Source organism: Trachypithecus francoisi, unplaced genomic scaffold, assembly GCF_009764315.1.
Source record: "Trachypithecus francoisi isolate TF-2019V2 unplaced genomic scaffold, Tfra_2.0 Lachesis_group2, whole genome shotgun sequence".
Classification (NCBI taxonomy): Eukaryota; Metazoa; Chordata; class Mammalia; order Primates; family Cercopithecidae; genus Trachypithecus; species Trachypithecus francoisi.
Genome location: NW_022681465.1, coordinates 77793280 through 77818381, shown reverse-complemented (window position 1 = coordinate 77818381; position 25102 = coordinate 77793280). Strand labels below are relative to the sequence as shown.

Sequence of the window (25102 nt, the reverse complement as noted above, 5' to 3'; positions counted from 1 at the left end):
CTGTGATCCGGCCACTGCACTCCAGTTTGGGCGACAGAGCGAGACTCCGTCTCAAAAAAAAAAAAAAAAAGAATTATTTATAAGTGTGAAGATAAGGAGGGTGTAAGTTAAATAACCATGAAGTCCACAAAATAGGCACATTTCTGAGAGCTTCATGACAGTCACTATTCATGTAATTGGACGTCTATTCATAGATAAGGAAAGATATTCACAAAGTTCAAGAAAAGTTCTGCACAAATGAAGGCCCAGTTGTTGCCAGGAAGGAGGGAAATGAAATTGGGGTAGAAGTGGAGAATTCAAATTTTTTTCAAAGTTTACAATGTATACTTCTGGGTGTGTTTTTATTGTTGATGATGATAGTGTTTTGCCTACTTATAATTACAACAGAGATTTTCTTGGTTTAAGGGCTAAAAATATGCATATACCTCTACTGTGATCTGGGAATGTGGCCTGTCTCTGATAACCATGTATGTAAAAGTGAGTGAATCCTCCCTGATACAGTAAACTGGCTCAGCTGCCTGGGATGGTCGAGTCCAGCATTCCAAAACTGAGATATTTTTGGCTGGGTGTGGTGGCTCATGCCTGTAATGCCAGCACTTTGAGAGGCCAAGGTGGGAGGATTGCTTACGGCCAGGTGTTCAAGACCAGCCTGGGTAAAAAGGTAAGACAACAAAAAAAAAAAAAAAAAAAAAGAAAGAAAAGAAAAGAAGGAAGGAGAGAGAGAGAGAGAAAGAGAGAAAGTAAGAAAGAGTGAGCGAGCTAGGCATGGTGGCTCCTGCCTGTAATCTCAGCACTTTAGGAGGCTGAGGCAGGCAGATCACTTGAGATCAGGAGTTTGAGACCAGCTTGGCCAACAAGGTGAAACCCATCTCTTCTAAAAATAAAAAATTGGCTGGGGCAGTGGCTCACACCTGTAATCCCAGCACTTTGGGAGGCCGAGGTGGGCGACTCACCTGAGGTCAGGGGTTCAAGACCAGCCTGGCCAACCCAGTCTCTACTTAAAAAATACAAAAATAAGCCAGGCGTGGTGGCAGGCACCTGTAATCTCAGCTACTCAGGAGGCTGAGGCAGGAGAATCACTTGAACCTGGGAAGCGGAGATTACAGTGAGCAAAGAATGTGCCACTGCACTCCAGCCTGGGTGACACAGTGAGATTCCATCTCAAAAAAAAAAAAAAAAATTAGCCAGATGTGGTGATGCATGCCGGTAATCCCAGCTACTTGGGAGGCTGAGGCACGAGAATCACTTGAACCTGGGAGGTAGGTGGAGGTTGCAGTAAGCCAACTGTGCTCCAGCCTGGGTGACAATGAATGAGACTCCATCTCAAAAAGAAAAGAAAGAGAAAGAAGAAAGAAAGGAAGGGGGGGAGAGAGAGAGAGAGAAAGAGAGAAAGTAAGAAAGAGTGAGCGAGCTAGGCATGGTGGCTCCTGCCTGTAATCTCAGCACTTTAGGAGGCTGAGGCAGGCAGATCACTTGAGATCAGGAGTTTGAGACCAGCTTGGCCAACAAGGTGAAACCCATCTCTTCTAAAAATAAAAAATTGGCTGGGGCAGTGGCTCACACCTGTAATCCCAGCACTTTGGGAGGCCGAGGTGGGCGACTCACCTGAGGTCAGGGGTTCAAGACCAGCCTGGCCAACCCAGTCTCTACTTAAAAAATACAAAAATAAGCCAGGCGTGGTGGCAGGCACCTGTAATCTCAGCTACTCAGGAGGCTGAGGCAGGAGAATCACTTGAACTGGGAAGCGGAGATTACAGTGAGCAAAGAATGTGCCACTGCACTCCAGCCTGGGTGACACAGTGAGATTCCATCTCAAAAAAAAAAAAAAAAAAAATTAGCCAGATGTGGTGATGCATGCCGGTAATCCCAGCTACTTGGGAGGCTGAGGCACGAGAATCACTTGAACCTGGGAGGTAGGTGGAGGTTGCAGTAAGCCAACTGTGCTCCAGCCTGGGTGACAATGAATGAGACTCCATCTCAAAAAGAAAAGAAAGAGAAAGAAGAAAGAAAGGAAGGGGGGGAGAGAGAGAGAGAGAGAGAGAAAGAAAGAAAGAAAAGAGGAAGAAGGAAAGAAAGAAAAAAAATGGAGATTTTTTTCAAAGTTTTGAATTCAGAAATAGGATGACTTAGAAAAAATGATATCAGGCACCAAATAAGTGGTTGAAATGGTGGCATAGTTACCCGTTGCCTGAGGACACCCTCTGGCAAAGGTGGATGCTTAAATATTGATGAAAAACAGTAAATGGCACATATGGGAGCCCATACTCTGCGCCTGGGCGAACACAGAGGGGAAGCTGAAGCTATAATTGAGAATATATCTGGTACACATTCTAAATTTGCTTTTGTTTGCTCTTGAAGTTAGGGCTTTGAGGCTCTTGAAAGGAAACAGTGCAATGAACACTGGACCCAAGTGCATGGTGAGAATATGCTTCCCAGTAGAGTATTTGGTGCTCTAGAACATTCAGGAGCAATCCCAGTGATATATCTAGTTGCTGCCTGGGGCCTTGTTCCCAGACATGTAGACTTGGTGTCTATCAGGCTGCATCCTCTCCTTTTGTCACTGAGTCACAGTCCCAGAGTGACTAAGGGGACTGAGTTATCTTTGTACACAGGAGCCACTAAAAGGAGGAGGACTAGCAATGGGAGGAAGGAATGAGGAAGTCCTGCTGAGCCCTCCTCTCCTGAGCCCCAGGGTTGCTTCTGGAGCCTCATGACAATGGTGCTGAAACCACCTGGTCCTGAGCATTTTGAAGACTGTGGAGGGATTTATTTTTGGTCCTCACGGAGGGTATTTAAAAATCCCTGTTGGAGCCTAGACTAAGCTCAAAGGATAGAGGGCCTTTGCAACAGGAACAGGTTGGGACCGTTCCTGTCTGGGAGGAGGCCTCTGCCATGTGTTGGGAAGGATAAGGAACAGAAACCCAGAAATGATGTGCTATCTGTTGGCCAAGCAGGAAACCTAGGTGCCATCCCTGGCCTCTATGCTCCCCTCACCCAATCCTTTTGATCCTCCCACTTCCACACCACCCCAATCCTTTTACATTTCCATCCTGGGATCCCACAGTAGGTAGAGATGCACATGCTTTAAGGCACCAGCAGATGAGACGCATCCAAGAGAGGGGGAAATAAGTCTTAAAATACTTTTATATTCAATATATATACTTCTCAATGCATCTAGGTAATCATCCTAAGAAAAATCCGAATTTTGTTTTTGTTAGTCTTATATGGTTAGCTTTGCTTGAATTTTGAGTTGCATGTGTGGTTTGATGAAGGGTGATGGACTCTAACGGTCTTAATCCCATCCTGTGCCTAGGTGGCTGAAAGAATCTTCTAGCAGGCTTCCCTACTTGCCATCTTGTCCAGCTCAATTTTATTCTCCAGGAAACCACTTGTGTGATTATTCCAGAATGTAGATTTTACTATAGTACTGCCCTGCTTAAAATCCTTCATTAAAATGCCTATAGGATAAAATTAGATTTCCATTGCATGGTCTAGAAAGCTCTTCAAGATCTAGTTCTTGGCTTTATTTCTAGCTTCATTTCTCATCTCCCCTGTTCCCACCTGCCCCCCCACCCCATATGCCCTATATTTGAGATGTCTCCAAGTACTTGAGGTCTCACAAACATCCTGTTGGGGCTTAACAGACAATATTCCAAAATATTGGAATATTGACATGCTGAACTGAAGAAACTGCAAGGTCTCACTGACATTCCCCCTAGTCCCCACGGTCGTTCCCAAAGACCTTGGTGGGTGTGGATCTTAGACAGACAACTTCTTTGAGAAAGCTGAAGTTCCTATCTGCCTAAGATCCAGACCCACCAAGGAGAACAACTGTTTTTTCTTCCCCCACTACAAGAGTAAGAATGTAACCACAACTGAGCAGACCAGAACCTTCCACTGTCAAAGAGACCTATTTACAAGTTAATCTCTGTTCCGTATCGGTTCATTGCCCCTTAACATAATTCCTTTTCCCCCCCCCCCCGTAATCTCTTTTGCCATGATCCAAGTCTTTCTTTCTTCTTTCTTTTCTTTTCCTTTTTTTTTTTTTTTTTTGAGAAAGGTTCTCACTCTATCACCCAGTCCAGAGTACAGCAGCGCAATCTTGGCTCACTGAAACCTTTGCCTCCTGGGTTCAAGTGATTCTCCTGCCTCAGCCTCCTGAGTAGCTAGGATTACAGGCATCTGCCATCATGCCCTGCTAATTTTTGTGTTTTTTGTAGCGATGGGGATTTCACCATGTTAGCCAGGCTGGTCTTGAACTCCTGACCTCAAGTGATCCGCCAGCCTTGCCTCCCAAAGTACTGGGATTACAGGTGTGAGCCACCACACCCAGATCCAAGTCCCCACTCTTTCTGTAACATCAAGATGTGATGGCAGATAAGCTTCTATACCTCACTGGGAGTTTGGGTCTTAATTCTGAAGCCTCTGTGTATACATGTTAAACAAATTTGCATGCCTTTTCTCCTATTAATCTGCTTCATGTCAGTGACTTTTCAGTGAACCTGCAGAGGGTGAAGGGAACTTTCCTCTTGGCTCCCCTACAATCCCATGCAGTTTCATGCTTCTGTGTCTCTGTACATGACAATACATGACATTCCCCCTGCATATAATGTTTTCCTCATCCCATTCCCCACTGAACCTCCAAGTCTCTGTTCCTCTGTGAAGTCTCTGACTCCCTCCAGTCCGTGGTGCCCCCAGAGTATTTTGTGCACCCCTCTGTCGATAATTGACTCTCTGTAGCATAAGTTTTTATGTTCACATCTCTCTTCACCTGAGGGCAGGGAAGATGTTTTATGCATCTTTATCTCTAAACAGTGCCTGGCACCTCATAGATACTCAACACATGTTTATGGAATGGATAAATAAATAAATAAAAACTGGTTTTATTTGTTACTGCGCACAAAATTTGTTTTAAATTCTTGCTTTACAAGAGATTAATTTTATTCCTTTTCTTATCACAACCATCTAATGGTTGAAATTCTACCTATTATTCAAATTCAGCTTAAATTTTCCCCCTCTCCTCTCCTCCCCTCTCCTCTCTTCTCTTCTCCTCCCCTCCTGGTCTCTTCTCTTTCTAATACCCTAAGCAGAATTCAGCTCTTCCTCTAGTATTTCCAACGTCTTCAAATCCTGTCTGGTGTTTCAGTTACTGTGTACATACTTGTCCTCCCCACCATATGTAATGTGCGTTTCTGTGGGACAGGTCCTTGATCTTACTCATTTCAAATTCTGGGCACCAGGGAAGAGTCTGTAACCACTAGCTGAACTGACTTGAATTGTTCAGATGTTTTTAAAGGTAGCATGAGGCTGGGTGTGGTGACTCATGCCTATAATCCCAGCACTTTGGGAGGCCCAGGCGGATAGATCACTTGATGTCAAGAGTTCGAGACCAGCCTGGCTAACATGGTGAAACCCCATCTCTACTAAAAATACAAAAATTCGATGGGCGTGGTGGCACTTATAATTCCAGCTACTCTGGAGGCTGTGGTGGGAGGATCACTTGGACCCGGGAGACAGAGGTTACAGTGAGCTGACATCATGCCACTGCACTCCAGCCTGGGCAACAGAGCAAGACTCTGTCTCAAAAAACAAGAGAAATAAAATAAAATTAAAACAAATAAATAAAGGTAGCGTGGATACCAGAAGATACAGAAATAGATAATTCTCTCATAAACATCCTTTTTTGGTTGGAAAAAAAATCACCACAAACAAAAAAATCACCACAAACAACTGTTCTACGAAGAAAAAGAAAGGACAAAAAATTAAAAGCAAGCAAACAAAAAAAGCAAAACCCTTTCCAGTATTTTCTCCTGAAACAAAGGCAGGTTTGTTCAATGTGCCCCTAAACCAGAGCACCTCTCTAGCTGGAAAATTTCTGAAACATTGTGGGTTTGATGAGTTGCCCCATTACTTTTGCACAACACTCTTAGGGCTCCCAGTGAAGCATACCTCAAATGCAGGTAGACATTCCTAAGGCTATTGAGTTGGACTCATTACAATGTTTACAAACCAGCATTTGCTCCAGCCCGCAAACAATAAAAACAACCTGATTATGGTTTTCCCTTGGAAGGCTGCCGAGGTTAAAATGATCACATCAACAGTAAAAGAGGCTTCATTTTCCCTCTGTTTTTATTTTTAGGGTATGATGTGTTAGTCACTTCCAGCAGAATTTACTTTATTTTAAAGCATGAGACATAATTCCTGTTCTATTTTCAAGACCTTCTTTGCACTTCTCAATTTCTCCAAGTAGTTCTGGAAATGTACACACCCACACACTTGCCTTTGCCCCAGTTCCTGCTCCTTGCCTTCTTTATGTTTACTCTTCCCTAGGGGAGCCAAAACCAACACTAATTAGCAGTGAATTCAATCTCACATCTAGGATACTAAAAGGTCAGTGTTTACCCAGGATTCCAATCATCTCTATTCCCTTTCCCCCAAAGATCAAAGACTTGCTGTTAAATATCCAGCCTTGAAGGAAAGTTCTGAGAGCTGCTTCAACTATAACATTTATTCCTTAAGTTTTATCTCCCCCGTCATAACATATCCTTTCATGCCTATGTGGCTTTACATACCCAGTTTTCCCTAACTGGAATACATTTGCTCTTTTCTTTTTTCTTTTTCTTTTCTTTTTTTTTTGGTGGGGGGGACAGAGTCTCACTCTGTCACCCAGGCTGGAATGCAGTGGCGTGATCTCAGTCCACTGCAACCTCCACTTCCCAGTTCAAGCGATTCTCCTGCCTCAGCCACCCGAGTAGCTGGGACTACAGGTGCCTGCCACCATGCTCGCCTAATTTTTGTATTTTTAATAGAGACGGGGTTTCACTATATTGCTCAGGCTGGTCTCGAACTCTTGACCTTGTGATCTGCCTGCCTCGGCCTCCCAAAGTGCTGCGATTACAGGCGTGAGCCACTGCACCCAACCACACTTTCTTTTTTCTTTTTTGTAATTTTAATTGAAGCAATTCTTATTCATTTTTTTAACTTTCTCTTGAAAGCACCAAATTTTAATATCTAAGTCAACTTTTGGGGAAAGAAACACCATCAAGATCTTTCCTTCAGCACAAAACAATGATGTTCATTCCTCCAAACATCTAAACTGAAGATCTACCAAAACAAAAACAAAAACAAAAGCCCACAGAGAAATAAAAAGGAACAAAAATCACATTCCAGGAGGGGTCAGTGCATTTAGCAGTCTTCGCTGTGCTGTCTAACCATCCTTCAGCTGACTTTCAAAAAAATAACACCCTAAGCTCATCAAAATACAGATTTCCCATTTGCTTTTTTAAATTAAAAATAATAATTAAAAAAAGGAAAACTTTGAGGAATTCACAATCAATTACCTGACTCATTTTGATGTCATGTACAACATATGGAGGTCAGGAAGGCCATTTGCAGCACATGTGATTTAGGGGCTATTCATCTTCAAGGTTTAGCTTTCTTCCAACGAGTGTAAAATACCCACAATTCCAAGTACGAAGGGACACGGACGATCTCCTTTGAGAATTCCACAGGACAATACAGGCACCCCAGCTGTTCTTCATAGAGTGACAGCGCTTCTGTCAGATTGACACGCTTCCCCTGTGTAAAGTACTTCCCATCCTGTTTCAATACTTTCATTGAGAGGTCAAGAATCAGTCTGAGAAACTCCCATGTGGAATCTTCTTCTGGAGACATAGAGATTGGAACAGCTGTCAAATCATTAATCACATAATAAGATTATCTCCCTTCTTTGGCGTACTTCTTCAGTACCGGAATACAGTCTTCTATTAGAACCTCATAGCAGCCTCCTTTAAGATTGTCTAAGACATCGCCACACGTTTTTCACATATACTTCTTACATCCATTGATCACCATTTGGTCAAGCTCTACCATAGTGACCATCTTTGGTTTTAGTTTGACTGTTTCGCACAATATGCCCCCATGTTTGTCTCCCAGAATGAGTACATCTTTGCCAGTGTAATCTTCTTTGCCACTGCCATGATGGCCCAGGTATACAACAAATCACTCTCTGGTAAATTAACATCCCCACTCAGGATGAGAATATTTGCAAACTGCTTCGAGTGTAGAATTTTTATATTTTGATAAGATGAATCTTCATCATACACCACGTCAATCTACGTCGTATTCAACCAGGCGCCCATCGGCAATGGGCCAGTATCTGTTGATGGCTCCTCCTCCAACTATGGGTGGTAATCGTTTTATCCGCCCAGTACTGTCCTGACTCAATTCTTTCATTCTTTCTTCTACTTTGTTCAAAATACTGTCGATCTCTTCTTTGCCTTGTGCGTCACCATCTTACGTAACTCTGAAGGTCCAGCAACACAATCCATGTAGGGAAATTCTCAAATTGGCAAAGCTGCCGTTCTTGTTTGTGCGGGTTGCTAAATAGCCATGGTCCCTCCAGGTGTGCACCGACTCCGCCATCCCCCGACTCTGGAAAATGGACTGGAGGCTTTTTAGAATGGTCTCACCATCAGCTTTGGCGCCAAGCATGAAGTCAAGCGTGCTGTGCTGCTGCCTTAGTGAGGCCTGGGGGAGTGGCCTCGGGAGACTGGGGGGCCCAGTCAGGCTGCAGCAGGCAGGGAGTGCGCTGCACCCAGGGAGGCCAGGACTAGCACTTGCTCTTTTCTTATTCAGCCTTCAAGACTCTCCTAATTTACTTTCTTGGATTTTCTTTCTTCTCCCCCAACCAATTTTTTTTTTTTTTGAGACAGGGTCTCACTCTGTCACCCGTGCTGGAGTGCAGCGGCACAATCATGGCTCACTACAGCCTTGACCCCTGGGCTCAAGCAATCCTTCTCCCTTAGTTTCCCAAGTAGCTGGGACTACAGGAACACGCCACCCTTCCCGGTTAATTTTTTTTAAAATTTTAGTAGAGACAAAGTCTCAATATGTTGCACAGGCTGGTCTTGAACTCCTGGGCCTCCCAAAATACTGGGACTACAGGCATAGAGCCACCCCGCCTGGTGGTATTTTCTTTTCTCTACTTACCCAGAGTTAATTTCTCCATCTCAGTATTTCCACTGAACTCTGCTCACACTTCGAACTGACAGAGTATAAATTTATATTCTCATTACGTTTAGCCTTTCTAAGACTGACCTTCTGCTGCTTATTTATCTTCATATCTTCAATATTCCCTAGTATGTAGTGCTAGGATATGGTAGGCACCAAATAAATATTAGTAGTAAACAACAAGCAGGCCGGGTGCAAAGGCTTATGCCTGTAACCTCAGCACTTTGGGAAGCCAAGGCGGGCGGATCACGAGGTCAGGAGATCGCGACCCATCCTGGCTAACACAGTGAAACCCTGTCTCTACTAAAAATACAAAAAATTAGCCAGGCGTGGTGGTGGGCACCTGTAGTCCCAGCTACTCGGGAGGCTGAGGCAGGAGAATGGCGTGAACCCAGGAGGTGGACCTTGCAGTGAACCAAGATCGCACGACTGCACTCCAGCCTGGGCGACACAGCAAGACTCTGTCTCAAAAAAAAAAACAAAACAATACAAAACAAAACAAAAACAAGCAAACAAGAAGTAAAACGTAATTTATGAGAGGTGATATACTGTAAACCACAAAGCAATAGCACCTTTTGAAGGACATTTGAAAGTAGCCATTTTTTTTAACTTTTATTTTTTGTAGAAATAGAGTCTCGCTATGTTGCCCAGGCTGGTTTGACTCCTGGGCTCCAGTGGTCCCCCCTACCTTGGCCTCACAAAGTACTGAGATTATAAGCATGAGCCACCATACCCAGCTGGAAGTAGCCATTCTTTTAGTTGGTGTTAGAGTAGTGTTACTAGCATTTTATTCAATGTAACAGGGAAAGTATACTAAAAGCTACTTTTATTAAGCACTTACTATACACCAGACATTGTGCTGCACATGCTTATGTGACTAATTTAACCATTACAACAAACTCTATAAGATAGATACTAAAATTCTCACTACCTTGATGAGATTACTAAAGAGGATGAGACATTTGTCAAAACTCAGAGAGCAGTGAGTGACAAGGCCAGTCTGGGGTCCAGTTTCACCCAATTCCACTTGCTGCCTCCCTGTGGTGTGTAGTGGAACCTAACACTATGAAACAGGCCACTGCCATGAAGTTCAGCATCAGCCTGGGATGGCAAAAGTCAGTGATAGTAGCAAGAGCAGGCAGGAGAATTAGAAAGGAAGATTCTTTGACGTGCCTTGTTTTTGTTTTTTTGTTTGTGTTTGTTTGAGACAGGGTCTCCCTCTGTCACTTAGGCTGGAGTTCAGTGGTGCAATCACAGCTCACTGAAGCCTCGACCTCCCAGGCTCCAGAGATCCTCCCACCTCAGTCTCCCAAGTAGCTGGAACTACAGGCGAGCAGCACCTCACCCGGCTAAATTCTGTATATTTGATTTTGCCATGTTGCTTACGTTGATCTTAAACTCCTGGGCTTAAGCAATCCACCCGCCTTGACCTCCCAAAGTGCTGGGATTGCAGGTGTGAGCCACCACACCCAGCTGTGACCTTTTTTTTTCTTTTTGAGATAGACTCTCTTTCTGTTACCCAGGTTGGACGGCAGTGGCACCATCTCTGCTCACTGCAACCTCCGCCTCCTGGGTTCAAGCGATTCTTGTTCCTCAGCCTCCCAAGTCGCTGGGATTACAGGGACCCACCACCACGCCCACCTAATTTTTTGTATTTTTTAATAGAGATGGGATTTCACCAAGTTGGCCAGGCTGGTCTTGGACTCCTGACCTCAGGTGATCCACCCGCCTCAGCCTCCCAAAGCACTGGGATTACAGGTGTGAGTCACTGCACCTGGCCTGTGCCTTGTTTTCGAATTAACCATTGGAACTATCAGGCTGGGCGTGGTGGTTCACGCCTGTAATCCCAGCACTTTGGGGGGCGAAGGCGGGTGAATCACTTGAGGTCAGGAGTTCGAGACCAGCCTGGCCAATATGGTGAAACCCTGTCTCTACTAAAAATACAAAAATTAGCCAGGCATGGTGGCATGTGCCTGTAATCCTACTCGGGAGGCTGAGGCAGGAGAATCTCTTGAATCCCCCGGGAGGTGGAGGTTACAGTGAGCTGAGATCAAGCCACCACACTCTAGCCTGGGCCACAGAGTAAGACTCCGTCTCAAAAAAAAAAAAAAAAAAAAAAAGCCATTGGAACTATCAGTGATAGCAAATACACAAATTACACCACTTTTTTTTTTTTTTTTGAGATGGAGTTTCGCTCTTCTTGCCCAGGCTGGAATGCAGCGTCAAGATCTCAGCTCACGGCCAGGCGCGGTGGCTCACGCCTGTAATCCCAGCACTTTGGGAGGTCGAGGCGGGCAGATCACAAGGTCAGGAGATCGAGACCACGGTGAAACCCCGTCTCTACTAAAAATACAAAAAAAAAATTAGCCGGGCGCGGTGGCGGGCGCCTGTAATCCCAGCTACTCAGGAGGCTGAGGCAGGAGAATGGCGTGAACCCGGGAGGCGGAGCTTGCAGTGAGCCGAGATCGCGCCACTGCACTCCAGCCTGGGCGATAGAGCGAGACTCCGTCTCAAAAAAAAAAAAAAAAAAAAAGATCTCAGCTCACTGCAACCTCTGCTTTCTGGGTGCCACTGCACTCCAGCCTGGGTGACAGAGCGAGACTCCATCTCCAAAAAAAAAAAAAGGAAAAGAAGTATAAACATGTCAGGGATTGCACTTTTTTTTTTTCTTGAGAGTTTTGCTCTTGTTGCCCAGGCTGGAGTACAATGGCGTGACCTTGTCTCACTGCAACCTCTGCCTCCCCGGCTCAAGCAATTCTCCTGCCTCAGCCTCCTGAATAGCTGGGATTACAGGCGCCTGTCACCATGCCCAGCTAATTTTTGTATTTCTAGTAGAAACAGGGTTTCACCATGTTGGTCAGGCTGGTCTTGAACTCCTGACCTCAAGTGATCTGCCCACCTTGGCCTCCCAAAGTGCTGGGATTACAGGCATGAGCCACTGTGCCCAGCCAAAGGAGGGATTTTTTTATGGAAAGTTGAGACTAGCTCTGGTAATGTCACCATAGTTCAATAAAGAAACACCACAGATTAGTATACTATATGACTATTGTTAAAAGAAAAACCTTAGCCAAATTAAGTTTAACAGAGTTTAGTTGAGCAAACAATTATTCACGAATTGGGCAGCCTCCCAAGCCAGAGTAGGCTCAGAGACTCCAGCATAGCCAAGTGGTGGAAGATTTATGGACAGAAAAACAAAAGTGATGCACAGAAAATGGAAGTGAGGTACAAAAACAGCCAGATTGGTCACAGTTCAACATTTGCCTTATTTGAAGATGGTTTGACTAAGTTGGCCACCTTTCATTGGCCAAAACTCAGTGACTGGCACAAGAGTAGGCTTTAGTCCATTAACAAGTGCATTTAGGTTATAGTTCACAATGTTCAGAGAAACTTTTGGGCCAAACTTAAAATATGTAGGGAGGCAGCTTTAGGCTGAACTTGATTTAACACTACAGATATCCTAAAATGTTAACAGCGGTAGCATAAATTTAATCCTAGAGCAATAAGAATTGCTCTTCTGGGAACTGAGTGGAGCCTAGGAGGGAGGTCTTCTTGTGCAGCTGCTAAGTGGTGAAGGAGTTATGGTGGGGCGGTGGGGTTGCGGGGATAGTGGGAGGTGGTTAGGAGCAAAACTAAAGGCTGCCAACAAACATTCCAGCAGAAGCAAAATAGTCATCGAAAGGCTGGAGCTGAAGAGCAACCAGCAATAGACTGTGTCCAGATGATGAGTACTGTGAGGTGCCATTGAAAATCTTAGGACATGGAGCCAGCAGCAGGTAAGCTGAGCATGGCAGTGAGGCTTTCTAGGGACTACTACTCTGCCATTTGAACCAGGTATGTTGTGAGGTTATTGAACATTGTAAAATAGCTCAAAACTCAGAATAAAACAAGTATTTTTATCCCTTGTCAGTCTTTCCTCCTTCCAACCCATCCAGCACGCCCAGTTTTCACACTGACTTTTCTTCAGTGCTGCTTAGTAAATGGCAAAAACAAATGGCAATTTACTTAGCTGGATGTGAGGCACTTCAGGGTCTTATCTGTTTTCCTCTGCAATCTTACTTTTTAATACTTCACTAAACCAAATTAACCTGAGGCTCCAAGCTGACTGGCTAATTCAGTTTCCCTTGATTACCCAAGCACACTAAGGGACTTTTAGGAGTCCACTGGGGAGGGGCTTGTAGGATTTTTCAATCTCGCATTTTGTATTGGAATAAACACACCCAGAGGGGTTAAGAGACTTATTAGTTAGTGGCAGGGATGAGACTAGAATCAAATTTCTTTACTTTGTCTCTTTCAGCTATATCAGCTCACCAAGCAGCCTAACAGAAGGAATAAATATCTAAAACAAATATAATCCTAGTACTTTGGGAGTCCAAGGAGAAAGGATCACTTGAGCCCAGGGGTTTGAGGCTACAGTGAATTATGCCCATGCCACTGCACTCCAGTCTGCATGACAGAGGGAGATCCTGTTTCTGAAAAATAAAAATAAAAAACACTGGGGGGATTTAAAAGTCAAACTAAGAAAAAAAATTAATGACCATAAATGTTTTCCTTTAATCTCAACTCAAAAGAAAATTTGGAAGTTGCAAATATTTTCTCTTGATAGAGGAGGATTTATTACCAAATATCTCAAGGTCACAATCTACTATAGGCTCAAAAGAATAATTTAGAAAAATATCTTTCTTTTTTTTTTGAGAGGGAGTCTCGCTCTGTCACCAGGTTGGAGTGCAGTGGCGTGATCTCGGCTCACTGCAACCTCCGCCTCTTGGGTTCAAGTAATTCTCCTGCCTCAGCCTCCTGAGTAGCTGGGACTACAGGTGCGCACCACCATGCCCAGCTAATTTTTGTATTTTCAGTAGAGATGGGGTTTCACCATGTTGGCCAGGATGGTCTCAATCTCTTGACCTCATCATCCACCCACCTCAGCCTCACCACGCCCGGCCAGAAAAATATCTTTCTTCTCACATGTTAAACTTTTGTGGTAGGTTTTGTAATAGCCAAAAAAACAAAAAAAATTGGCTTCACAAATATGAACGGCTGTTTTATTTTGTGTCATCAGTTCCAAGAATGCTCTCAGACCCAATCATATCTTATCTTAGCATTGTACCTCATATTACAAAGTGTTCATCATTCAAACAAAGGCAGCATGAAAACTTTGTTGTTAGTCTTCAAAGAAAAGCCCCTGGCATGTCAAGTGTGTACTTTTCCTTTTTTTTTTCTTTTTTTTTGAGACGGAGTCTCACTCTGTTGCCCAGTCTGGAGTGCAGTGGCGCCATCTCAGCTCACTGCAACCTCTGCTGCCCAGGGTCAAGCAATTCTTCTGCCTCAGCCTCCGAAGTAGCTGGAATTACAGGAGCCTGCCACTGTGCCCGGCTAATTTTTGTAGTTTTTAGTAGAGACAGGGTTTCACCATCTTGGCCAGGCTGGTCTTGAACTCCTGATCTCATGATCCACCTGCCTTGGCCTCCCAAAGTGCTGGGATTAAAGGCTTGAGCCACCGTGCCCAGCCACTTTTGCATATTTTAAACTGTGTCCAACCCAGTTACTTCTCTCGCTGTGGTGTTACACCTTCCCCATATATTTCCTCTCCATCCAGACCAGCTGACCTCAACTCTTTGTCAACTCATACTCATTTCTCTCCCTTGTAAACTCAGTGTACCTCCTGCCTGTACCATACAGGCAATCCCCGCATGTAAACTTGACTTGTTGTGTATCTTACGATTGTGTTCTAGCTGTCTTATTAATAACTACTACTTAATGAGAGCCTACAATAAATAGCAAGTGCTCAATAAGAAGGGTGAACATAGAATCTGTCATTCAAACCAAGACACCTCTGAGAATGGGTGCTATTAATAATTGCACTAGGACGGCCGGGTGCAGTGGCTCAGGCCTGTATCCTAGCACTTTGGGAGGCCGAGGTGGGCAGATTACCTGATGTCGGGAGTTCAAGACCAGCCTGACCAAGAAACCCCATCTCTACTAAAAATTCAAAATTAGCTGTGCATGCGTGATGGCACATGCCTGTAATCCCAGCTACTCAGGAGGCTGAGGCAGGAGAACCGCTTGAACCCAGGAGGCAGAGGTTGCAGTGAGCCAAGATTGCGCCATTGCACTCCAGCCTGGGCATCAAGAGCAAAACTTCATCTCAAATAATAATAATAATAATCATCATCACACTAGGACAACAGGTGTAATCCGAGGTTGCACTGACAAACTGGGACATATGGCCACCCTATCAATAAATGATAGTGTGACAGACATCACTGCAGGCTGGTTCACTTAACATCACTACTAACTCTCTTCTCCTTTCTTTACCTTCTGTTATAGCACTGGCGATCCCAGTTTCCCCTTCTCCCTCAATGATAGGGATAGGTCTGAGACACAGTTTTGGCCAGTAAGACTTTAGTTTGGTGTTTCTGATCATTAGTGCTTTCCTGTTGAAAGGGGATAGTTGCAGCTGGAGCAGCTTCTTTCATTTTCTTCCTATGTGGAACTTACAGAGAAGTAGTAGCCACCTAGAGACCATGAAGTGATAAATATGAGGGCAAAAGGACGGACAGCAGAACAGAAAGATAGGAATAAACTAGGTCTCTGATGGCAGCTAAAACAAAGCTATTAATTGCTTATCTAGACCTCTTCTTTTGCAAGAAAAATAAACTTCTAGCTAAGCAGGAAGATTTTTTAGTTAATTGCAGCCCAAAGCATTCCTAACTTAGAAGAATAATCATTATTTCATTTCAATTACTTTATACATATATATATATTAGTAGAGATGGCATTTCATTTACAGATATATACATTTTTCATATATATATACACACACACACACATATACATTTTTTTGAGACAGAGTTTCACTCTTGTTGCCCAGGCTGGAGTGCAATGGCACAATCTCAGCTCACTGCAACCTCTGCCTCCCAGGTTCAAGTGATTCTCCTGCCTTAGCTTCCCAAATACCTGGGATTACAGGCATGTGCCACCACGCCCAGCTAATTGTGTATCTTTAGTAGAACGGGGTTCTACTCCATGTTGGTCAGGCTGGTCTCGAACTCCTGACCTCAGGTGATCCTCCCGCCTTGTCCTCCCAAAGTGCTGGGATTACAGGTGTGAGCCACCATCCCTGGCCCTTTATACATATTTTTAAAAATCTTTACAACAGCCCTAAAAGGTGCCTGCTATTATCCTCATTTTTCAGATGAAGAAACTAAACTTCAAAAGGGCTTGGCAATTTGTCCAAAGCCATATAGGCAATTAACATCCAAGTTTAATTTCAAGCCCAAGCCTGTCTGATCTCAGAGTCTGTGCCTCACTCACAGCAGATGAGGCTGCTTCACCTTGTCTCATGAGCAGGAGCTGTGTGTGCCACAAGCAATCTCCCCTGAACAGATGCTGCTAGAAAGTAGGAGGATAAGAAACAGATCATGGTCTGAAATGGTTAAAAGAAAATATGAAGTGGGCTGGAAAGGTTTGACTTTTCAGTAACCATTAGTTAATAAAGTCTGCTCTTTTTTTTTAAGTTCAAGTAATCATTGTTGAAAATAAAAGGCAATAAAAATACAGTTTTCACTATAGAAAGAGAGAGAGAGAGAGAAAGAAAGACAGAAAGAAAGAAAGAGAGAGAGGGAGAGAGGGAGGGAGGGAGGAAGGAAGGGAGGGGAAGGAAGGAGGAAGGGAGGAAGGAGGGAGGGAGGGAGGGAAGGAAGAGAGGGAGGGAGGGAGGAAGGAAGGAAGGAAGGAAGGAAGGAAGGAAGGAAGGAAGGAAGGAAGAAAGAAATCTTATTGGCCGGGTGCGGGTGTAGAGCAAGACTCCTCCGTCAGAAAAGAAAAAAAAAAAGGAAAGAAAAGAAATAGATCATGTTTTACCCCTACTTCCTTGCCCTCACCCCTACTCTAAGCAATGTGAGGTTGCTACCCCTCTTACTCTACTATGAAATACTCCTTCAATATCAAGATGAAGTGTTCAGTTCAACAAACACTATTTTTAAGCTCCGTCCTCCATGTTTAAGTGTACAAGTTACTCCCAGGAACAATGTAGATATAACTAAATCTACAGCCAGTGGGGCAAGGTAGATGCATAAACAAATCATCTAAATATAATGGCCAAAGGCTAAACTAGAGATAGGTGCAGAGAGGGTGGGGCCCAAAAGAGATCATCTGGAAGGAGACAAGGCCTGAAGGAATTTGCAGATGTGATTAAGCAAGTACTGAAAGAGAAATGTAGGTCAGGGAAATGGTAAAATGGGAGAGGGGGTATGGAGTATGGATCATGGAAACTGTGGCAGTATAAAGGGTGCAAAAATCAGTACTGTTTGGATGAACGGAGGCAAGATGGTGCACTTCCGGGTTCTTCATCCCCGCCCCCACAACTTTTCCGCGCCTGCGAAAATGCAGCCGGCGACCCGGGAAGGTGCAGACCAACTAGGCATGCGCCAGGTGATGTCAATCCGAAGAGACCAACATTTACCTGGTCGCACCTGCGGAACGGCCCCCCGACACGCCCGTGCCCCGCCTATTGCCCTCCCACTCCTAGAAAAGCCGCTCCGGAGGGACGCCACGCGCGGCCTTCTCACAGTCCCACTCCTGTCGGGATGTCGGGACTGTGGGAACTCCGTCGGAGAGCCCCACCGGGGGACTCTGTCGGCCTTCTTTGCCGGAGGCCGACAGACCTCTTCCCCACATCTTAGGTGACCAAAATAAACTTGCAGTTTTGCTCCTACACTTGCCTAGTCGCTGGTTCTTTTGTGCCCGCTCTGGTGGTCTTAGAAAAACAAATCAAGTACCTCTGTGTTCCATAGGAGCTCAAGGCTGGTGCTGTTGATTACATCTGAGAGAGTATTTGGCTACATTTCAAATTTCCAAAAAGTTTAAAAGGCTCTTTAAAAATCTTCATGATTAAAAATGACTAAGGTATATTTTATTAGCCAAGAATAGAACTAATTTGGCCAGGCATGGTGGCTCACGCCTATAATCCCAGCACTTTGGGAGGCCAAGGCAGAAGCCTTTGGGAGGCTTGAGGCCAGGAGTTCAAGACCAGCCTGGACAACATAGAGAGCCCCCCACCCCACAACTCTACAAAAATAATAAACTTAGCTAGACATGATGGTTCATGCCTGTAGTCCCAGGTACTCTGGAGTCTGAAATGAGAGGATCACTTGTGCCCAGAAGTTCTAGGCTGCAGTGAGCTATGATTGTACCACTGCACTGTAGTCTGGGTGAGTGAGATCCTGTCTCTAAAAAAATAAAAATAAAAATAAATAAATAAGTCAATAGATTCTGTCCAAAATTGATAAATCAAGAACCAGTGGCCAGGCATGGTGGGTCACGCTTGTAATCCCAGCACTCTGGAGGCCAAAGTGAGAGGATTGCTTGAGCCCAGGAGTTTGACACCAGCCTAGGCAACATAGTGAGACCTTGTCTCTACCAAAAAAAAAAAAAAAAGCTGGGCATGGGCATGGTAGCGGGCACTTACAGTGCCACCTTCTCAAGAGGTTGAGGGGGAAGGATTGCTTGAACTCAGGAATTTAAGGCTGCAGTGAGCCATGATCACACCACTGTACTCTACCCTGGGCAATGGTGTGAGACCCTGTCTCAAGAAAAATAAAAACAAAAACAAAACAAAACAAAAAACAAAAAAACAAACAGCAATGTAAGCTAATTATTCGGACATAGGGAGGTAAGTGATCAAACAGCCAAGAGTTCAAAATGATTGCCTCTGGAGACTGGGACTGTTGTTTTAGTTATAAGCTTTTAATATACTCTCATAAAATTAGGTGAATGCATTATGACGATAACAATTTAAATAATTTTTTAAAGTAAAAAGAAAAATTTCTGATGCAATTATGTAATCAAGTATATCCATATATTATCCCAACTAGATAATCCCAACAAATAGAGATGCAGAAAGCTTCTTGGTGGCCTTAGAATTAGGGAGAAAAGGTCTAATGAGCAGCTAGTTCAGGAGTCCCGAAAAGAAAGCTGCCTCAGCCCACACCACTTGGACAGGTGGCAGGGAGTCAGAACGAACTAAGATCTGCCACTAAGGCCTCCCAAGTCACACAAGTTTGCTAAATAGGGTACTTACTGCTTTCTGGAAAACTATCAATGCTCTCTGTGGAAGATGAAGAGTGGAGTTCTTTTTAGTTTCCTATTCTGCAACTTGGTTTTTCTTCTGTGCAACCCTCTTTACACTTGATGTTTTCGCTTTTACTTTCTTTCTATTAATCTGCTTTCTCCTTAGTTTTTTCCTCTTAACAGTTTTTTTTTTTTTTTTTTTTTTTTTGAGACGGAGTCTGGCTCTGTTGCCCGGGCTGGAGTCCAGTGGCCGGTTCTCAGCTCACTGCAAGCTCCGCCTCCCGGGTTTACGCCATTCTCCTGCCTCAGCCTCTGAGTAGCTGGGACTACAGGCGCCCGCCACCTCGCCCGGCTAGTTTTTTGTATTTTTTAGTAGAGACGGGGTTTCACCGTGTTAGCCAGGATGGTCTCCATCTCCTGACCTCGTGATCCGCCCCTCTCGGCCTCCCAAAGTGCTGGGATTACAGGCTTGAGCCACCGCGCCCGGCCTCCCTTAACAGTTTTATTTTACTCTCTAATCTTAAATTCTTCCCGCTATCCACACCGTGTATTTCTCTAAGTCTTGGCTAATGCTCATATTCATAATGTTCATGTCAGGCAATTTAGATTTTTATCTCGATTTTCCAGGTGGTTAGCTGAAATCACTTTTTTTTTTTTTTGATTCAGAGTCTTTCTCTGTCTCCCAGGATAGAATGCAGTGGCATAATCACAGCTCACTGCAGGCTTGAACCTCCCAGGCTCAAGCAATCCTGCTATCTCAGTCTACCCAGTAGCTGGGACTACAGGCATGCGCCACCACACCCAGCTAATTTTAAAAAATTTTTTATAGAGACAGGGTCTCACCATGTTGCCCAGGTTGGTCTCGAACTCCTGGGCTCAAGCAGTCCTTCTGCCTCAGCCTCCTGAAGTATTGGGATTACAGGCCTGAGCCACGGCACTGAGCTATCACTTGGCTTTTTTTTTTTTTTTCCTTGAAATGGAGTTTCACTCTTGTTGCCCAGGCTGGAGTGCAATGGCATGATCTCGGCTCACCACAACCCCCGCCTCCCGGGTTCAAGTGAGTCTCCTGCCTCAGCCTCCCAAGTAGCTGGGATTACAGGCATGTGCCACTATGCAAGGCTAATTCTATATTTTTTTTAGTAGAGACAGGGTTTCTCCCTGTTGGTCAGGCTGGTCTTGAACTCCCAACCTCAGGTGATCACCCGCCTTGGCCTCCCAAAGTGCTGGGATTACAGGCATGATCACTTGGCTTTTGAACATAACTTGTCCATCTGTAAAACTGGTTAATATTCCTCAGGATGCTGCATAATAATGGCTAAGCTAACCTTGAAGTTCTTGAGAAAAAGTAATTTAAGAACTATGATGTGGTTAATTCAAGTTGTAGACTATTATCTTCATATGCAATTTGAATATTTTCTTCTTCTCCTGAAAATTAAAACTTCAATTCTAGAGACCTTTTTCTAGAATGACAATAGGAAATGACAAAATACAGAACGAAACAAATTTTATCAACAGTTTGTCCTTTCAACAAGTGAAAGAAAATCAACCAATGAATTAAAGCTCTTTAATCCCTAGAGAAATACAGTGATCAAATTCAAAGAATGAAGTTGGATTTAACGTTATATTTTAATTTTTAAGTTTCTCAAAATGAAACTATATATGTGACTAAAAACATTAACCTACTAAGACAAAAATCTTTGCTTTTCTTTTTAAAAAATGTATAATAAGTCTGGCATTCACCTGTAGTCCCAGTTCCTCAGGAGTCTGAGGCGGGAAGATCTCAGGAGTTTGAGACATGCCTGGGCAACATGGCAAGACTCAGTCTCTAAAAGAAAAAGAAAATAAAACAAAACTGTAAGTCTGAGGGCTTCAAACTGTCCAGTCACATGCTATCAATGTTAGAATTTGAAGCTCAGAAATTGTGGATGTGTAATGAGTTATGGTTCTTTAAAGAAACCAACATTTGCTGATAAAAGTATTTGAAATGGCACCACTGTTTGCCCCAAATAAAGCCTTCTCAACTAAAAACCTAGGGTTAAACCAAGAATATAAAGGGCTCTGTAACCTATCTGTAGTTATTACTGGGGAATTTAGATTTCATATAAACCTGTCTTTATTTTAAATGTAGTTAGAAAAAAAGCACACACCTCAAACCAAATATCCCATCCACATTTTTTCCTAACACAGAAGGAGGCTTCTCTGAAGGTTTTTCCAGGCTTACCATTTAACAGTGGTCCAGCTAAAAATAAACCCATGAGGGTTTCCTAGGCAAATTCAATGGCAAACCAAACACTAGTTCATGGGGAGTTGGATTCAGCTTTTTCCCCACTAGCCTCTCCCAGGACCCCCACCTACATTCTCCCATCTCATAATTAGAAAGCTAATTAGGCTTCCAAATGTAAATGCTAAATGGAGAGGGCGATCTGGGCTCAGGCCAGGATTCCTGGAACATCTAACATCCTGCTCTGTCCTCTGTTCTGCAGTGAGCTGTGGGAAGTGAGCTGGGCCGCATGACTATTTGGGGCCATTTAACTTGCTGGAGGGCACTGTTTACTCTCATTTGTCTGAACGGAAAGCTGTGTTGCACAGACTGCAAACTCTGAAAAAATAAAATTTAAAAAAAAAAAAAACATGCGTTGGGATTTTAGTACTTTAAGGGAAAAAGTAAGTACATTTTCATAAACTCGGTTATTACCATGGTTACACGAGGGTACAAGAGAAGGTCCTCTGGAGAACAGTTCCTGGTTCTAGCTAGACAGCCTCTCAATAGTGCAGGGCGACTTCTTCAGTAACCATGACAACCAGAATTAGAAGTGCGGTTGCAACACTAGCAGAAACCATCTTTTGAAGCGGTTCTGTGAATCACATTGAATACTGATGATGCAAGCTAGTGTGATACATACTTTTCAAACATTAAAAAAATCTTAATACCATAAACAAATAATCACCTCAGATTCCAATTTGAAATCACTTTTTTGGAATCACTTTTTTTCGTCTGGTTTTGTTTGTTTCCCTTTTGGATTCCCGCGGTCTCAGTCGCAAACGCGATTTGTGTACTTTCCAAACTTGTCAGAACTGCACGGGTAAGAGCTTAGAATGTGATTCATTCGCTCTTATTTTGAAACGGGATGAGGAATGGGGTGGGGGAGGGTGGGTAGACAGAGAGCCTTCTTGTCTACTCAGGAGGACGAAAACAGGGGAGGGAAGGGGAAAAGAGGGGAGAAAGGGAGAAAGGGAGAGAGGAGGAGAAGGGGAGAGGAGAAGGAGGAGGAAAGGAGGGAGGGAGAAGAAGGAAAAGGAGGGAAGGAAAAAACGGAAAGGAAAAAAGTGCGGATAGCAGAATCTTCCCTGCTCATGTTAGGGATAAAAGCACCTTTATCTATTGCCTTGACTTCTCTATCTGCCCAGATGTGTCAGGCACGCAGAAGCTAGTTGGATTCGATATTTTAAAGACCCGGTTGCGATCTTTTCCTGGACGTATCAAGAAGTCCTGGAGCTTCTAACATTCCTGGAGGGATATCCAGGAAGAGGAAAAGAGGCTCTTCCTTACTTCATGCGGTCTTCCAAAAGAAGCACCTTTCGCTGGGGAGCGTTGTGGCGTGGAGTGCAATGGGAGGTTTTGTTCTCCTGGGCCACAGGCGTTAGCTGTCAGTTCCCTCCACCACCAGCACCGGCCGGGGCGGGTGGGGAGGTCACGCAGGTCCTCTGCCCTTGTAACAAACTCTGCAGATTTGGGCTGGTGCCTTAGGGCTCTGGTCCAGCGCACCCGCTGTGTGCACTGCTAGGCGCTAAGATGCCTTCCTTGGCTCACGTGTGGACGGGCACGCAGACACCATACAGGGACATGGGTGCCCACACGCGCGCACATAGACATGGGCGCCGCACATGACATGGGCACACACGAGCGAGCACGCCCTTGCCCTGGCTCTAATGGCCCCTCCTCTCGCGCGTGGATCAGCCTGGGCCGGTGTCGGGGGACGCCCCAGAAAGCGCCTAACCTTCTTCTGACCCCACCTCGCAGACACCCCGCGGCAGGGCTCCCTTTTTCCCTTGGGTCGCGGGGAGGAGAGGCGCCTCCTCCTCAGCCACCTAGGTCTACAGCCTAGCAGAGGAAGGGTGGCGGGGTGGGGGTGCTGGCGGCGAGCCCCCCAGCCCCTCGCTTACCTTCGTGGCGAGGCCAGCTCTTGGGCTTCGCTCGCTGCACGGCGCCAGGCCAGGCGCGCGGGGTGGTTGCCGCTGGAGCAAGAGCAGTCTGTGTGGATGTCCCGAGGGGAGGGCGCCGTTGTCGCGCCTGAGGCTCCTGGAGCTGTCAGGGGCGGCCGACTTGACCGGCAGAGGCCCAGGGCAAACCCCGCCCTCCGGCCTAGGCCGGCTCCGCAGCCGGGACCCAGACGCCCCGCAGCGTTTCCTGAAGGACCAATCCGGAGCAGGGGGCTGGCCTGGGGAAGGGGGGACAGGGGGACCGGTAGGGCACCCGGACGCTGGCCTGGACCTCGTAGGCTGGCTTCTATGGCAGCCAGGAGGGAGGGGCAAGAGGGAGGGGACGCGCGGCGCAGGGACACCCAGTGCAGTCGCTAGGGGATGGGGGTGGTTGGGCCTGACACAAACAGGACCCCTTCTAGAGCCTGGATGGGAGCAGCTACATGGCCGAAAGCGGGCTGACACAGCTCCCACCAACATACGCCTGGTGCCGAGCCGTTCCAGCACTTCAGCAAGGGTTTCCTTGTCCTTGGGAGACGGTGACCCAGTAATCCTCCCAACAGAAAGGGGGTTTCCAGCAAACCACTGTGACAGCTCCTCCGGGTGAGTCAGACAGGGTTTAGGTTCTGCAGAAAGAAGTGCTAATGCCACCCTCTGCCTGGATTCCTGGCATACATCAGGTTCTCCTGGTGCCACTTTGTCAGTGGCTCCTTAATCTCCTGCTATGGAGATACTCTCGGTTGTGACCTTCAAATGCCAAAGATTGTTTTTCTAGTTTACAAACTAGAAATACCGTTACTGGATTGAATGTAGAGTTGGAAATGGGATTCGCAAAATACTAAAACATACAGGTTATAGTTACTGAAGTTTAAGCCCTTCCTTTTACGGAGAGAGAAAAAAAAAAGAGTTCAGAGGGATCAGTTAACTTAGCAAGGGTCACACAGCTGATTAATGGCAGAGCCAGGACTGGACACCCTAAGCCATAGTTCTGTGAGCATTCTTTCTACTTCCTCCTGCTCCCCATCCTGTACTGATTGCCAGAGCAACATTTACAAGAGCAAAAGTGTTAAGTAGCAAAATAACCCATGTCTACAATTCTTTTATGGTAGAAATTAGGGGACCCCAAATTTCCTGTTTTGCTATTTGCCAGGCATTGTAATAAACACTTTTACAAAGAGTAACTGACTAAATCCTCATGATAATCTATGGGTTAGGTACTGTTACTGTCATCCTTCATCCTTGTTTGAACTGAAGCGCAGAGAGGTTATAGGATTTGATCAAGATCACACAACTGTTGAATGCTGGCTCTGGGACTCTAACCCAGTTTGTTTGACTCCAAAGTTGGTGTTCTTTTGTATTACTCTCTCTGCTGCCTGTTTGTGTGATGATTAAAGGGGTCAGGGGAAGAAATAAAAACCTTGGACAGCTCCATGCACGGACAGTTGAGATTGGAAAGAAAATTGAAAGAACCTAAAACAATTGCTTCCTTGGCTTCTGAGAGTGGTCATTTACTTATGTAGAACAAGGGTTCTCTTGAGAAAATTTGTTTTTAAAGAGACATGCTCTCCTTAAAAGACAAGAGGTTTTGTTTTTGTTTTTGTTTTTTTTTAGAGTAGTTTTTAAAACAGTACATGCCATCAGTCTATTTTCTTTCTAAAGCAATAAAATGCAGGGTGAAACTCTACATATTTTTAAAGATATAAAAGACCCCTTGAATTCATTAACATGACAATACACCGAATAAAGTTTCATAGAGAAATTGCTTAGAAACCAAGAGTCTCAAACACCCAATCTGACAGAGGCTGTGACATAGATCCTCACC

General features: G+C 44.8%; 1 protein-coding gene and 1 pseudogene across 2 annotated transcripts in view; both read right to left on the bottom strand.

Moving 5' to 3' along the window:
- The window catches only part of NIM1K (NIM1 serine/threonine protein kinase), an 86218-nt gene extending 62619 nt beyond the window's left edge, over positions 1 to 23599 (bottom strand). Inside the window, exon 1 of the mRNA XM_033179498.1 lies at positions 23245 to 23599. The gene's annotated coding sequence lies outside the window, so the exon portion shown is untranslated. The remainder of the gene's footprint in view (positions 1 to 23244) is intronic.
- LOC117065079 lies at positions 6931 to 8669 on the bottom strand (annotated as a pseudogene). Its single transcript, XR_004429812.1, has one exon. The product of XR_004429812.1 is annotated as a spermine synthase-like (transcript).
- Positions 23600 to 25102: the final 1503 nt, after the last annotated feature.